Source organism: Pelodiscus sinensis, chromosome 14 (genome assembly GCF_052426305.1).
Source record: "Pelodiscus sinensis isolate ZL-2025 chromosome 14, ASM5242630v1, whole genome shotgun sequence".
NCBI lineage: Eukaryota > Metazoa > Chordata > Testudines > Trionychidae > Pelodiscus > Pelodiscus sinensis.
Genome location: NC_143065.1, coordinates 20,504,659 through 20,517,340, shown reverse-complemented (window position 1 = coordinate 20,517,340; position 12,682 = coordinate 20,504,659).

The following is a 12,682-nucleotide window of genomic DNA, read 5'->3' as shown; positions in this document are numbered from 1 at the left end:
AAGGGAGGTTTAGGTTGGACATTAGAAAAAACTTCTTAACTGTCAGGATGGTTAAACACTGGAATAAATTATTCAGGGAGGTTGTGTAATCTCCATCACTGGAGTTATTTAAGAGCAGGATAGGTAGGCATCTATCAGGGATGATCTAAATGATGCTTGGTCCTGCCGTGAGGGCAGAAGACTGGACTTGATGATCTCTTGAGGTCCCTTCCAGGTCTAGTATTTTACGATTCTATGATTCTATGACTGCTCAGTGCATGTATCTACCACTGCGACTGCTCCTGCTTTGCCTCAAAGTAACTGCCTGAAACACCTCCTTCTGCTATTCTGCTTTCTGAGGTGATTAATTTGATTGGGTGGGGCTGATTAATCACATGTGAAGCTCTGCTGCCACCCAGTTTAGAAAGAACTGCTTCTTACTGCTAACTCTGGTGCTGAATTTAATCCTTTGTTCCTGACACCTGCTCTGACCACTAGGCAAGACTGCCCTAACCTAAGTTGCCTGACATACAAACCAGTGGCCGTTCAGGGTGGGATTTTCAAAAGCATCCATTTTGGGTTTCACTGGACTCTTGTGAAAATTTCCCCCTAAACGTGCGGAGTATCTTGAACTCTCACTGATATCAATGGAAATTTGAAGAGCTTAGCGTCTCATAGGAAGTGATCAGCAACTTGCAGGATTGGGCCTACAATCAAGATAGCAGCCATCTGGACCTAGTTTCAGATATCTTTCACAAAGCTGTACCCGGGCACACCTTGGTGGGGCAGATCCATGCCTGGTGTAAACTAAGATAGGGCCACTGACATTGCTTTCAATTTGTACCAGTGGAATATGTCTGCTATGAGTATGTGACTAGCTGAGTTAGTGCTATAGATTTTAGTCCCTAAGCCATAAAATATTCCAGTCACTTGAAAGCGAACCCAGGTTCACCTGGAAGCTTAGCCAACCTCAGCAGACCTGCATCTAAATGTGGTCTTAGCAAGTTCTGCGTTAGTAATTGAAATGAAAACTGGGCCCGGTGATTTTCAGCATTTTTGCGGACACTTGTACACGTCTCCAATTAGAATACTGGCCAGTGGGAAACAAAATGCTCAGCGTAAAATACCAAACCTAACCACATGCCAACAAACACCTCCATGGCGGACTGAACAGCTGCTTTTTTAATTGCTTGTGCTCATCTCCATTGCCGACTGCTATCCAGAACAGTTCCCAGCATGCAACAGTTTTAGAGAGACCCTCCCACGAGAAAAAGACTTCTGTCAGAGATCCTATTCAAAACTGGGCACAGTGAGCATGCAGATAGGTGTAACTGGTAGGCACAGCAGCCGCAGCACATGCCACTGGAAAGTGATCCCATGCTTCCATACATAAAAACCAACCCTCTCTTAGAGAAGGATCTGTCATGGAAGGCAGATGGAATTTTCACTGACTCTGTCAATAATGGATGCAGGACCAAACCCATCCCCTGGAATGAATTTGGCTTATATTTGAAAACAGTGCACAGTGACTGCTGGTACTGTACTTCATGTAATACCAATGTAAGGTAAGTAACAGTGATGGCAATTCTTTCCTTCATTTGCTTTATGTATGAGAGATCTGAAAGCCCATGAACAATTCTGAGTAGAGCAGAATAGCACTGGATATGGACACTTGGAGAAAATAATCTTTCTGCCTTCTCAGCTATTCAATAAATTGTTTAAAACTGGGATTGTTTTTGATGGTTTTTAAAAATAATAAAATGGATTTCTATGGTAGGATCAACTTTCTTCAGAACAGACTGGCTTTCTCCATTCCAGGGTCTGGGCCTCTCTGTCTATTCTGCACTGGACAAAGATTTTATATTAAATCCATCAGCAAGAGCAAAACAGTTCTGTTACCATTATATGAAGTAAAAACAACATGTCATTTGCTACTGCTTTCAGAGATTTACTTGGCACCAGTCAAGAAAGGACAATGGCTTTGTGGCACACAACAAAATATCTGTTGTAAAGTAGAACTGGGTAAGAAAGATTCTCAGTCCCATGAATATTTCCAAAAGTTAGAAGTCTCCCATGAGGCTACATCCCTGTAGGTTCAGTAGCCAGGTGGCTAGGTCGCTCAGTAGGAGGCAGTAAAGGGGGGCAGAAAGCTGGCCCATTTTTTCCCCTGTGTTGCTGGCCTGGGAATTCTTAAGAATGACCATACTGGCTCAGACCAAAGGTCCATCTAGTCCAATATCCTATCTTCTGACAGTGGCCGATGCCAGATCATGTGCCCCAGAGGGAATGAACAGAACAAGTATTAATTAAGTGATCTATCCCCTATTGCCCATTCCCAGCTTCTGACAAATACAGGCTAGGGACACCTTTCTGCCCATCCTTGCTAATAGCCATTGTTGGGCCTATCCTCTATGAATTTATCTAGCTCTTTTTTGAACCCTGTTAAAGTCCTGGCATGGAGTTCTACAGGTTGACTATACGATGTGTGAAAAAATACTTCCTTTTGTTTGTTTTAAACCTGTTACTTGTTAGTTTCATTTGATGACTCCTAGTTCGTGTGTTATGGGAGGAAGAAAAATATAACTTTTTCTTATTCACTTTTTCCACGTCACTCATGATTTTATAGACTTCTATTATATCCTCCCTTCCTCATCTCTTTTCCAGGCTGAAAAGTCCCAGTCTTGTTAATTTTTCTTCATATGGAAGCTATTCCAAACCCCTAATTATTTTTGTTACCCTTTTCTGAATTTTTTCCCATGCCAAAAAATCTTTTTTAGATGAGGCAACACATCTGCATCAGTATTCAAGATGTGGGCATACCATGGATTTATACAAAGGCAAGAAGATATTCTCTGTCTCGTTTTCTATCCCCTTTTTAATGATTCCTAACATTCTGTTTGCTTTTTTGACTGCACCAACCTACTTCCTTATTCAGTCCTTAAGTTTGGGGTTTGGCCCTAGGAGACCAGATTCCCCTTAGCTGAGGTTTCTCAATAGGTCACCACCCCTTTTTCCCAGAGGGGCTGGGTGGGGCTTATTTGCTCTTATTGCTGCTGGACAGCCAGGTTCTGGTTTGGGCCCTCAGACCACCGAACTAAGCTCCTGCCTCCTTACTAGTCAGCTTCAAACTGAGCCAGGCTCCTTCCTTTTCTCCCCCTCCAGGTCTGATATTGCTTGCAGGTAATGTAGGGCAAGGCTAATAGGAGCCAGAGGCTTTTTTTAACCCCTGGGATGCCAGGCCCACCTTTCTTCTTCCTGCTCTCCATCTCAAATCAGAATGAAAAATCAAAAGCCTTTATGAATGGAAAAACTGATCCAACCCCCCATTATCCTATCATTTCAAAATGCTCAGACTCCTATAAGAACGAGCCCTGGCAATAGTTTGAGGCTAAATTTAGCATTGTGAGTGCTTGTTTCTCCCCTACCACTACAGCTTTGAACTTTTTCATCTTTGCACTGTATCGGAGAGGAGAATCTGGCCTTATTTCAGGGGTTGTTAGGTGATTGTGAAAGTAAATATCAAATGACATTTTAAAGATAGACTTTTCAGCCTGGCATCTTCGCTTGACATTGTCTCTTTAATATATTGTACTACATTACAATACAGTAGATTATGGATCTGTGTTTACCCTTGGCTCTAATATAATCTTGCCATCAAGAGATTTCAAACACAGGGGCCTTCAAATTTTGCTTCTAAGTCCTTCTAAAACAAAAAAATAGAAACCCATTTGATTGCCAGCCACTTCCACCTCTATCCTTTCTGAGCTTTTCCATCTTCCTTTGATAGTACAATACAGGAATACAGCACAGAACAGGCTGTACATCCTCTGCCTCCTTTCCTTTTAGCATTAGAGCCATTTCTTTTAATGCAATAAATCAGCCACCTGAGGCTCCCCTTCAGTTTGTGTGGGTTTTCCCCTCTCTGGTTTGAAAGCAGATGACTGAATACTGTGTGTGAGGGTATGTTAGTTCTTGCAGATACACACAGGATCAGAAAATGTGTTGGGCACATATGAGCTCACCAAGGGGGAGAAAGTATTTATTGTAATTGACCTGTACAGGGCTGTTTTCCTTTCTCTCTTCTGATATCAGGGGGACATTTTCATCACGAGATGCTGGGATTAGCCTGGCAGTGTGTCTTAACATTAATGGGAGTCTTTTGGCTAAATCATGCCAGCTGACACTCAAAAGTTACATTTTCATCTTACAACTAGCATCCTTCCTGGCAGTCAGTGCTGGTTTTAGCAAGCCAATAAATGGGTATTTCTTGGCTTCACAATAGTCATCTGAGTGAGCAGTTTGGGTATCTTCAGCATGCTACCCCTTTCCGTCACCATGCTGTGCTTGGGATCCCAAATGCATTTCCAGACTCAGGCCTCTTCATTGCTGAGGCAGAATGCTACTGGAGAAGCGTGAACATGCTGGTCATCTGGGAATGACTGAGATTAATATTGAATAAACAACAGAAGTCCCTGGGCGAAGGCAGAAGAGGCTAAGAGGAGCTTCTGAGGCAGCAGAGGGCTCAAGCCAAGTATTTTATTTGTCATTTTTTTTCTTTTTCAAGGGAGTGAGCCACTTATCTGTTTTCTTTGGTTTACACTTAGCTGACAGACTTGTCAGGGGTTGAGAGAGAAATGCCTGAAATTGAGCTCTCAGAAGAGACACGTATGTTGTTCATAAAGAGCCATCATGAAACCTCCTGTTCTAAGCTAAGCATTGCTAAGTCAAACTGAGCTTCAGCAAGAGCTATGGGAGAGTCTAGATTGGTGCTTTCTCCTCTGATTATCCCATTTTATTCTTCTTTATGATTTCCTAGTTTACATAGGAAACCAATTTCTCCTATGTCCTTGGGACCTGCTGCACTCAAATGCAACCTTAGAAGAGGCATGGTGACAGGACTGCTGTTCTCCCACAGGGGACTGGGGATGCATCTTTTATTTATCAGCAGATTTCACAAGTGCCTTGTACTTTTTCCATCCAGCCCTACCTACCATGTCCTATCGTCAGGCTGGCTTTTCACAGATTAGTTTCTGCTGCTCAAACCCTGGTATTGAATCAATCCCTAAACCTGTAGTGGCCAATCAATTCTGAAGCAGTAGCCACTATAACGAACTAGACACACTGTTCAAGCCAACCAGCCACACTCAAGTGGCCAAATAGCCACTTGCGGATACTGGACCTAAACCATTTGGGACAGGAGGAAGAAAGGAGAGACTGTCTCTATATACTTAAATGGAAACTTGAAGTAGATAATGCTCATATAGGCCACAACCACAAGGATGGCTTTTAAGTAGCAGGCTTCAAATGTATTCAACTTAATATGGTGTGGTGTGCTCCCCACACTGTCACCCATACTCCCATGTATGAAGCATTTTAAGTGGTTACAATGCCCCCACCATATAACCCATACACCAGGATACACCCCCCTCAGTTTACTCCTAGGGCTCAGTGTGCTATTCCGAGTCCTCCCCTTTCACGTCCCCTTAAGGGGAAGAGAAAGCATGATTGTACTCAGCCCACAAGTGTTGCCATCCCATGAGCATAAGGTCTATTAGCAAAATCTCAAGTCTTCTATTGCTGGATACCATTTCTCTTAAATGCACCAGAAACTGGCCACATGTTGCAACAAAGTAGCATCTTTACCAAGTACTATCACTAACCACAGCATCCTCTTCCTATTTAACTGTACCTCCAGGATGCTGTGGGGAAGGTGAAAAACTCCACAGGCCTCTGCCCCTGTGAGAAGAAAAAAGTTCTTCCCTGATTTCAAAATAAACAATCGGTGTGACCCTCAGCATCCCCAAAACAGCTCTGAGGCTATCAGTACAGGGCAGGGCATATAGAGATGCAGAAACAGAACAAAAAGAGATAGAGACTCCACAGGGCCTAGAGGCTCCACCGGCCCCATCAAGTTTCACACTGGTTGAGGTGGGTGGGTGGCATTACCACTGATGATATGAGGAAGTGAAAATGGGCAACACTATTGATGGTTTGGAAAGAGCATGGGCAATTCCAATCTTTCTGATCAGGGTATTACAAACACATTTGAGAGCTAATTGTACTATATATTTTAGAAATGCGCATCTATCTGCCTGCTTGTCCATCCCGGCTGAGTCCATTTGTTCAAGAATTCCTTCTAAACAGAGCTAGGATCACCGGATTTAGTATGCAGCTTATGCAAGGTCAGGATTTGGTTATTCCAAGACAATGGGATGGGCCCGCAATTCAATTTTCTCATAAAATGGAAAGAGAGGGATCTAGTAGGGGGGAGTTATACTGTAGAATGACCACAGAGGGGCTGCAGGGGCCCAGAGATGGGGACTGGGACTGTTATAACCCCAATGGGCCAGCAGGGGGCATGGGTGGAGAAAGGGACGGCTCTCTAGGATATATTTCAGAGAGTTTGCTAGTTTGTGTGTCTGTCTGTTTCCCAGACAGGGGACATGCACCTCTCCCCTGTTGCACTTGAGGCAGCTGGAGTGACCATGGGCAGGCGCTTCTCACCTGGCTCTAAGCTGGTGTGGTGAGAGAGAGCTGGGATTGTCCTCTCTCCTCAGGGCAGCCTGCACACTGAACCCCTCATCCCTAGCCCCATCCCAGGCAATTATTTAAGTGAAGAAAAACTGATTTGAGTTCAGGACCGGAGCGACATTGGGCAAATCCTCTAATGAATGTATAGCAGAAATCCTACTCCACTATGACATTAGGGACGCTTTTTTGCAGTAGCATTTCGGGCCAAATCAGGTCCTGGTTAATTAGCACTGCCAGAAAAGGAAACTAGACGTAGGCCTACACTTATGGTAGCATGTCGCGTGCAGCTAGGCCCGACCAACACGAGTATGAATAGCAGTGTAGACAGTGAGGCATGGCTAGGGGGAGTAGAGTGCCCTCCATCTGCCTGAACCTTAGGTTACATCCCTATACAGGTCTGCACACAGAAGCACCATCCCCCACATGTACAATGCTGCCAATGGTAATCTACTATCAACACATTTCCCCATTATTGGAGCCTTTCCCACTGCCTTCCTCCGTCGGAGCATTTCACTGCAGTGTGTAGCTATACATAGTTTATGTGCTGCCACACATGTAAGCAAGAAAAGAGCAAACAACAGCAGAATGAAGTTTTGAATAAATATTGTATCGAGTCCTGATATTGTGGGCAAACTTGAATTGAAGGCTCTTCTAGGAATATCACTCGTTCTATTTTAAACACAGAATACTTCTGAAACTTGTAATATTTCTACGCTACAGACTACACTTTACATACATTCACACTGTCCATCACAGTTGTCACTGTGCTATACATTATAGGTCATTTGGGACTTCCTGGCAATAACTGGGATAGGATTCGGATTCATGGGTTCTGTCGGCAAAGGAGAATTTGTGTAGTAGTACAGGCCCAGTTGTTTGACAGAAAAGTTCTAAATCTTTCCAGTAGAGGGCAGTTGCAGACATGCACACTAGGCTGTTCAATATGATATGAAATATTGTGTACCTGGGCCATAGGCCTTTTAACTAAAAAGAACCACCAATATTTTGACAGGTTATCTATATATAAAGAATGATTCCTAATATGAAGAAATAAGCCACCACAGGCTGTAATACGAAATAGAAACAGAGCCTCAAGAAAAACTTCCCATTCCTCTAACTATTTTGCAGGTTCCTATGTTTGTTTATAAATATGTAAATTAAAACTCCTGAGACAGGCAAATTTGAGTCAAGCCATGTGACATCAGGTAGATCCAAGCCTGGGAGTCATATCTTCAAGTTCCTGCGGGGACCTCTTAGTGTCACCTTGCCCAGATAACAGACCTTTGTTCAGCATATGTGCATTAATATGCAACATAGGTCACTAAGACATTATTTAAAATAGGCTTACGGAGTACATAAAATTATTGACGATATATTTTTTTTATACTTGTGGCTGCAACAGAAGGCCGAGAACAGAACAACTGAAATATCACAGAACAGCACATCCTCAAAGCAATTCCCACTCGGCCAATTTTCATGTAAAGCCTATTCTTGAGTTTTGTAAGCCAGCTCATATTTCAAAGAGATGTAGATCAGATTCATCTAAGCAAATAAACATTTATATGCTTATCTAAACAGAATCTCCAGTTGTTCATACACATCACACTAGTGACATTATCTCTGAACTAGTCAATTAAAAATGAATTGTATAATTATACTATTTACACCAATTTCCTCAATGTAGATTTACAGAAGTAAATCACAAAACCAAAAATGCAGTATGTAAATCAAGTGAAAACTAGTTATGTGTTGTTTTGTTGGCTGCACATTCTGAGAACCAATGTTTAACTCTTTTGTTTTCCATTTCTTAAATTCAGCTAATGGCAAATATGAATTAACAAGAATCCATGCAGTAGGCATATGACTAGATAGTGATTTCAAAATCATGTCCTCATTAGTGCTAAAATGCAGTTTGTTATTCCAAGAAAGGATGTAACACCTCTGTAATTAGGGACTGCTCAGGCCTCAAGGGAATCCTAATAAAGCAAATTTCATACATTGATATGCTTTCCATTGCTTCATTTCTTTGTTCTACTGCCCCTGTTGTTAATAACACCCTGCAGCAAAAATGTTCATGAAGCCAAGAGCTGTCCAGATAAGAGAAAAGGTCATGATCCCCCTAGTGCGTGTTCATCAGTGAATGGACACCAATCTGAAAATAAGAGGATGCCTGTCAATATGGAGTGGAAGGCAGCAGCATAACATCAAATTAAAGCCAACGAATGCTCATACAGTTGTACTGGGCTCCAACCTTAACCAAAAATCAATAATCAACAAAGTATTACAATATAAAGTGACTGAATCATTGGGGGAGGAGGAAGAAGAAATGGGAAGCTCTATGAAAGCTTTATATATAAAGCTTCATATATATAATAAAATGACAGAGCATCTCTCTTTCTTACGTTTTATAGAGAAGGGCAATATTAGCTATTGGGTGAAAGGAATATAGCAAAAGATCCCAAGCATGTCCATATAATTAATGGATGATGCAGCAGGTGCTTACCCCTCATCTTAAGCAAGGTCCTGGAACTAATCAAATGGAGAACAGAAAACCTTCACGTTTGATCTCTGCTCTAAATAGTAAGGCTGACTGGTAACCATAATTCATGTATATTTTATTACGATACAATTACTTTGGATAATCACAGTAGCAGCAAGCATGTCACAGAACAAGCAGGTGCCTGATGATCTTGTGGGAAGAGGGTTGTCAAGCTACTGGGTTATCATGAAAACAATAGTTATTTTTTAAAATATAAAAGATTGTGTTGAGACTAAACCTTGTAGCATTTAGTCACATTTGGACAGCTAACTACCAGAATGCACTTGCAAATAGACAGTCATCTAAGCACTATTAAATGCACTTGTACTTGAACTTATACAAAGTAGCATTTTTAACATTTGGAATTATTTTCAAAATGGCACTCACAGTACTGGAGACCAAGTTGAGGCTCTTTTAAAATGAATGGTATGTACAGCTGTTCTCTCATTGTCTCTCAGAAAAGGAATTCTATATCACTTGTCAGCAACCTGTGTCCCATGGGCTGCGTGTGGCCCATGGGGGTTCTATGTGTGGTGTGCAAGACATTTTGTTTACAGTTGCCCATGTGCAGGGTTGATGTTCATGTAATTTTGTTCCTACTGGTATTACTAAAGTGGCACACATGAAAAGCAAGTGAAGTGAGATGCGTGGTGATTGCACAGAACATTGACTTTGAGAGCCGTGCACAACTTTTGCACCCAATCTAAGCACTGCTATGGTTCAACAGGCACAACCTGCAAAATCTCAGTATGCAACTAAGCCAATGCAGTTAACAAAATTACCCTATCCCAGGAGACTGACTTGGTTACAACCATCTTGTGGCTCCCTGAGATGAAGGAGGTCACTCATGTGGCCCGCTCACTAGCCTAGGTTGCCCTAGGTTGCCCATCACAATAATTTTTGATGGGGGGCCACTTTAAGATTTGGGTAAATGGTCAAGGGCTGCACTTTTCTATGGAGGAGGTGCAGGATCTGGGATGGAAGCTGAGTGCAGAAAGAAACTTGGGGTAGGGGACTGGGATGCACGTGGGGATGTGGGGTCTGGGAGGGAATTTGGGTGAAGGAGAGGCTGTGACCTGGGTTAGGGAAACGGAGAGCAAGAGTAGGTGCAGGGTCCAGGAGAGGGGTTGGGTACAAGAGAGGATTCTGATCTGGAGAAGGAGTTTAGGAAGAGGGTACAGGATTTGGGGGAGTTGAGCCCAGGGGTAGGAGTGCAAGAGGGAGTGCAGAGGGTTTTGGTTGTGACCTATGGCAGGGAATTGTTGTGTGGGAGGAACTGGGGTGCCAGGTACAGGCGCTGACTGAGAGATGCTTACTCTAGACAGCGCCTGAGCTGTCAGCAGCTCATCAGGACCCTGGAGCAGGCTCTCAGCCTGTGGCGCTCTGCACATAGCTCACAGCAACCGACTGCTGGGGCCATGTGCATCTCTGAGTGGCGTGCCATGGCAGGGAGGTCTCCACAACCTGCTCGTGCCTGCAAGCACATCCTAGGCACCTCCCATTCTCTGATTTTCAGCCACTGGGTGCTGTGAGGGTTGTATTAGGAATAGGGGCAGCACAGGGACCCATGCCATGGGACGTGTACCATGCAGAGATTCACAGGATGGCCTTAGTAGTCAACTGCTTTGAATGGTGCAGAGTTTGGCAGGCAGGGAACTTACCCTATGGTCCTGCTGGGCTGTGATACACTGGTGGCCCAGAGGATCATGGCAGGCTGGATCCAAAGCTTTGAAAGGTTGCAGCTGCCCCACAGGCCGTATTTTGCACACCCCTATTATATGACACACTCGGATCAGTGCTGCTTTATCATCTGACTTCTTCATTTGGTCAGAGGGTTATGTGAAGCTTATGTTGGAGCCCTTCCAATTACCTGAGCCATACATTTATAGAACTATTAGAGTTTTCAAATTCCAGTGCAATCTCAGTTCCAGTGACCCAAAAATCTTTAGCATCTTTGTTGTTTGCATTATTTCTTCCAGGAATCATGCTCCTTCTCATTCTCAAGGAAAGTCCTACCTGGAACAAATGACTTCTGAAACACTGCAGCACCAGCACATCTTTAAGTTTATTACCTTGTTAATTAGGGTCATTGCCACTAATAATTTAGCCAATAATCTGGTATTTTTAATCAGGCAGTTATAGCATTTATTATTTCCTTTGGCTGAAGCTATAATAAACATCAAGAAATACTTTAATTTATGACAGTTTTACCCATCATAAAACCATCTTCCACAGCCCTAAATTTTCTTTAAGCAGTAGACTTGGTTTCTATTATTTCATATCTTTTCTTTCAAACATCTAATCTAAACTACAAATCCTTGCTGATGGCACACATCAAGGGCATGTTTGCACTGCAAGGTGCAGCTATGATTGCAGCATGAGTAGGCAGACTAGTGCTGACTTTAATCTAGTTAGCTACGGTAACAACAGCCGTGTAGCTGTTATAGAATGGGCTAGAAATCTGAACCCATAGGTACTGGAACTAGAGGTGCGGGAGGTGCTGCGGCACCCTCTGGCTTGAAGTAATTTCCATTATATACAGGGCTTCCCGTGGACTCTATTGCTGGCCCCAGGCCAGGAGACCTAGCTGCCACCCCACACTCCGGGGGTTCTGTTGCCAACTCCACACCCCAGGTCCAAGCTGCTGCCCTGTGCACCTGAGACTCCGCTGCTGGCTCTTTGTGTTGGCGGGATGCGATGCTGGCTCTGGAGGACTTGCACTCTGGTTTGTAACCCGTGCTACTATGTCCACACTGATATTGTTGCCTGTGCTAGCTAGATTACAGTTAGCTTACCTATGCTAGAGTCATGCCTTCACTTGCAGTGAGGGCTCATCCTGTAAACCCTTTCTTATGCAAGCTGAGCCTTAATCAATGAGACTACTTGCTGAGTAAGACACAACTCAGTGTGTAAGTAAGGTGAGCCAAATCTGTCCCTGTGTCCAGTTAGTAAAGAGTTGACAGGATTGAAACATAGTAAAACCCTACTAAGCAGAGGGATGCTATGATTATTTTACTGCACCTGTCTCTCAAAACAAATGGTTAAGCTCAGTATGGTAATGTTGATGATTCTATTTTGTGTTTACGTGGCATCTACTTGCAAACCTCCTAAGTAAATATTTATTTAAAAAGTTGACAGGATTGCACCAAGAGACTGAATTTTAGTCAAGGAATTGAGGTGAAGAATGTTGATTGGCTCAACATAAGATTCCAACAAGCTATTCTAGGGCTAAACATACGTAACACCTTACACAAGCGGGAGAACACTCAGCACAAAGGATTACCAAATGCTTCCACAAGAGAACAGAAACAAAATGCATCTAATGACCCACATTCTATGGGGATGCTAGATCACCTGTACAGACACACACACACAAATATATATATGAGTTATGGCCCTTTCCTGAGGAGCATTCACCAAGAAGAATTTCCTACAGCATAGTAACATCTTCAGAGGTAACAAGCTTAACTGCATAATGCTGTCATAAAGGTAATGCTTTTGCCCAGTTAACAATACCATTATTTTCTTTAGTATTATTATTTGTATTGCACTAGTGGAGATAAAAACCCCATTGCATTTCTAAGTCGGAGACAGACTCTGCTATGATGACATTAGGATCAAAGATGAGCAAAG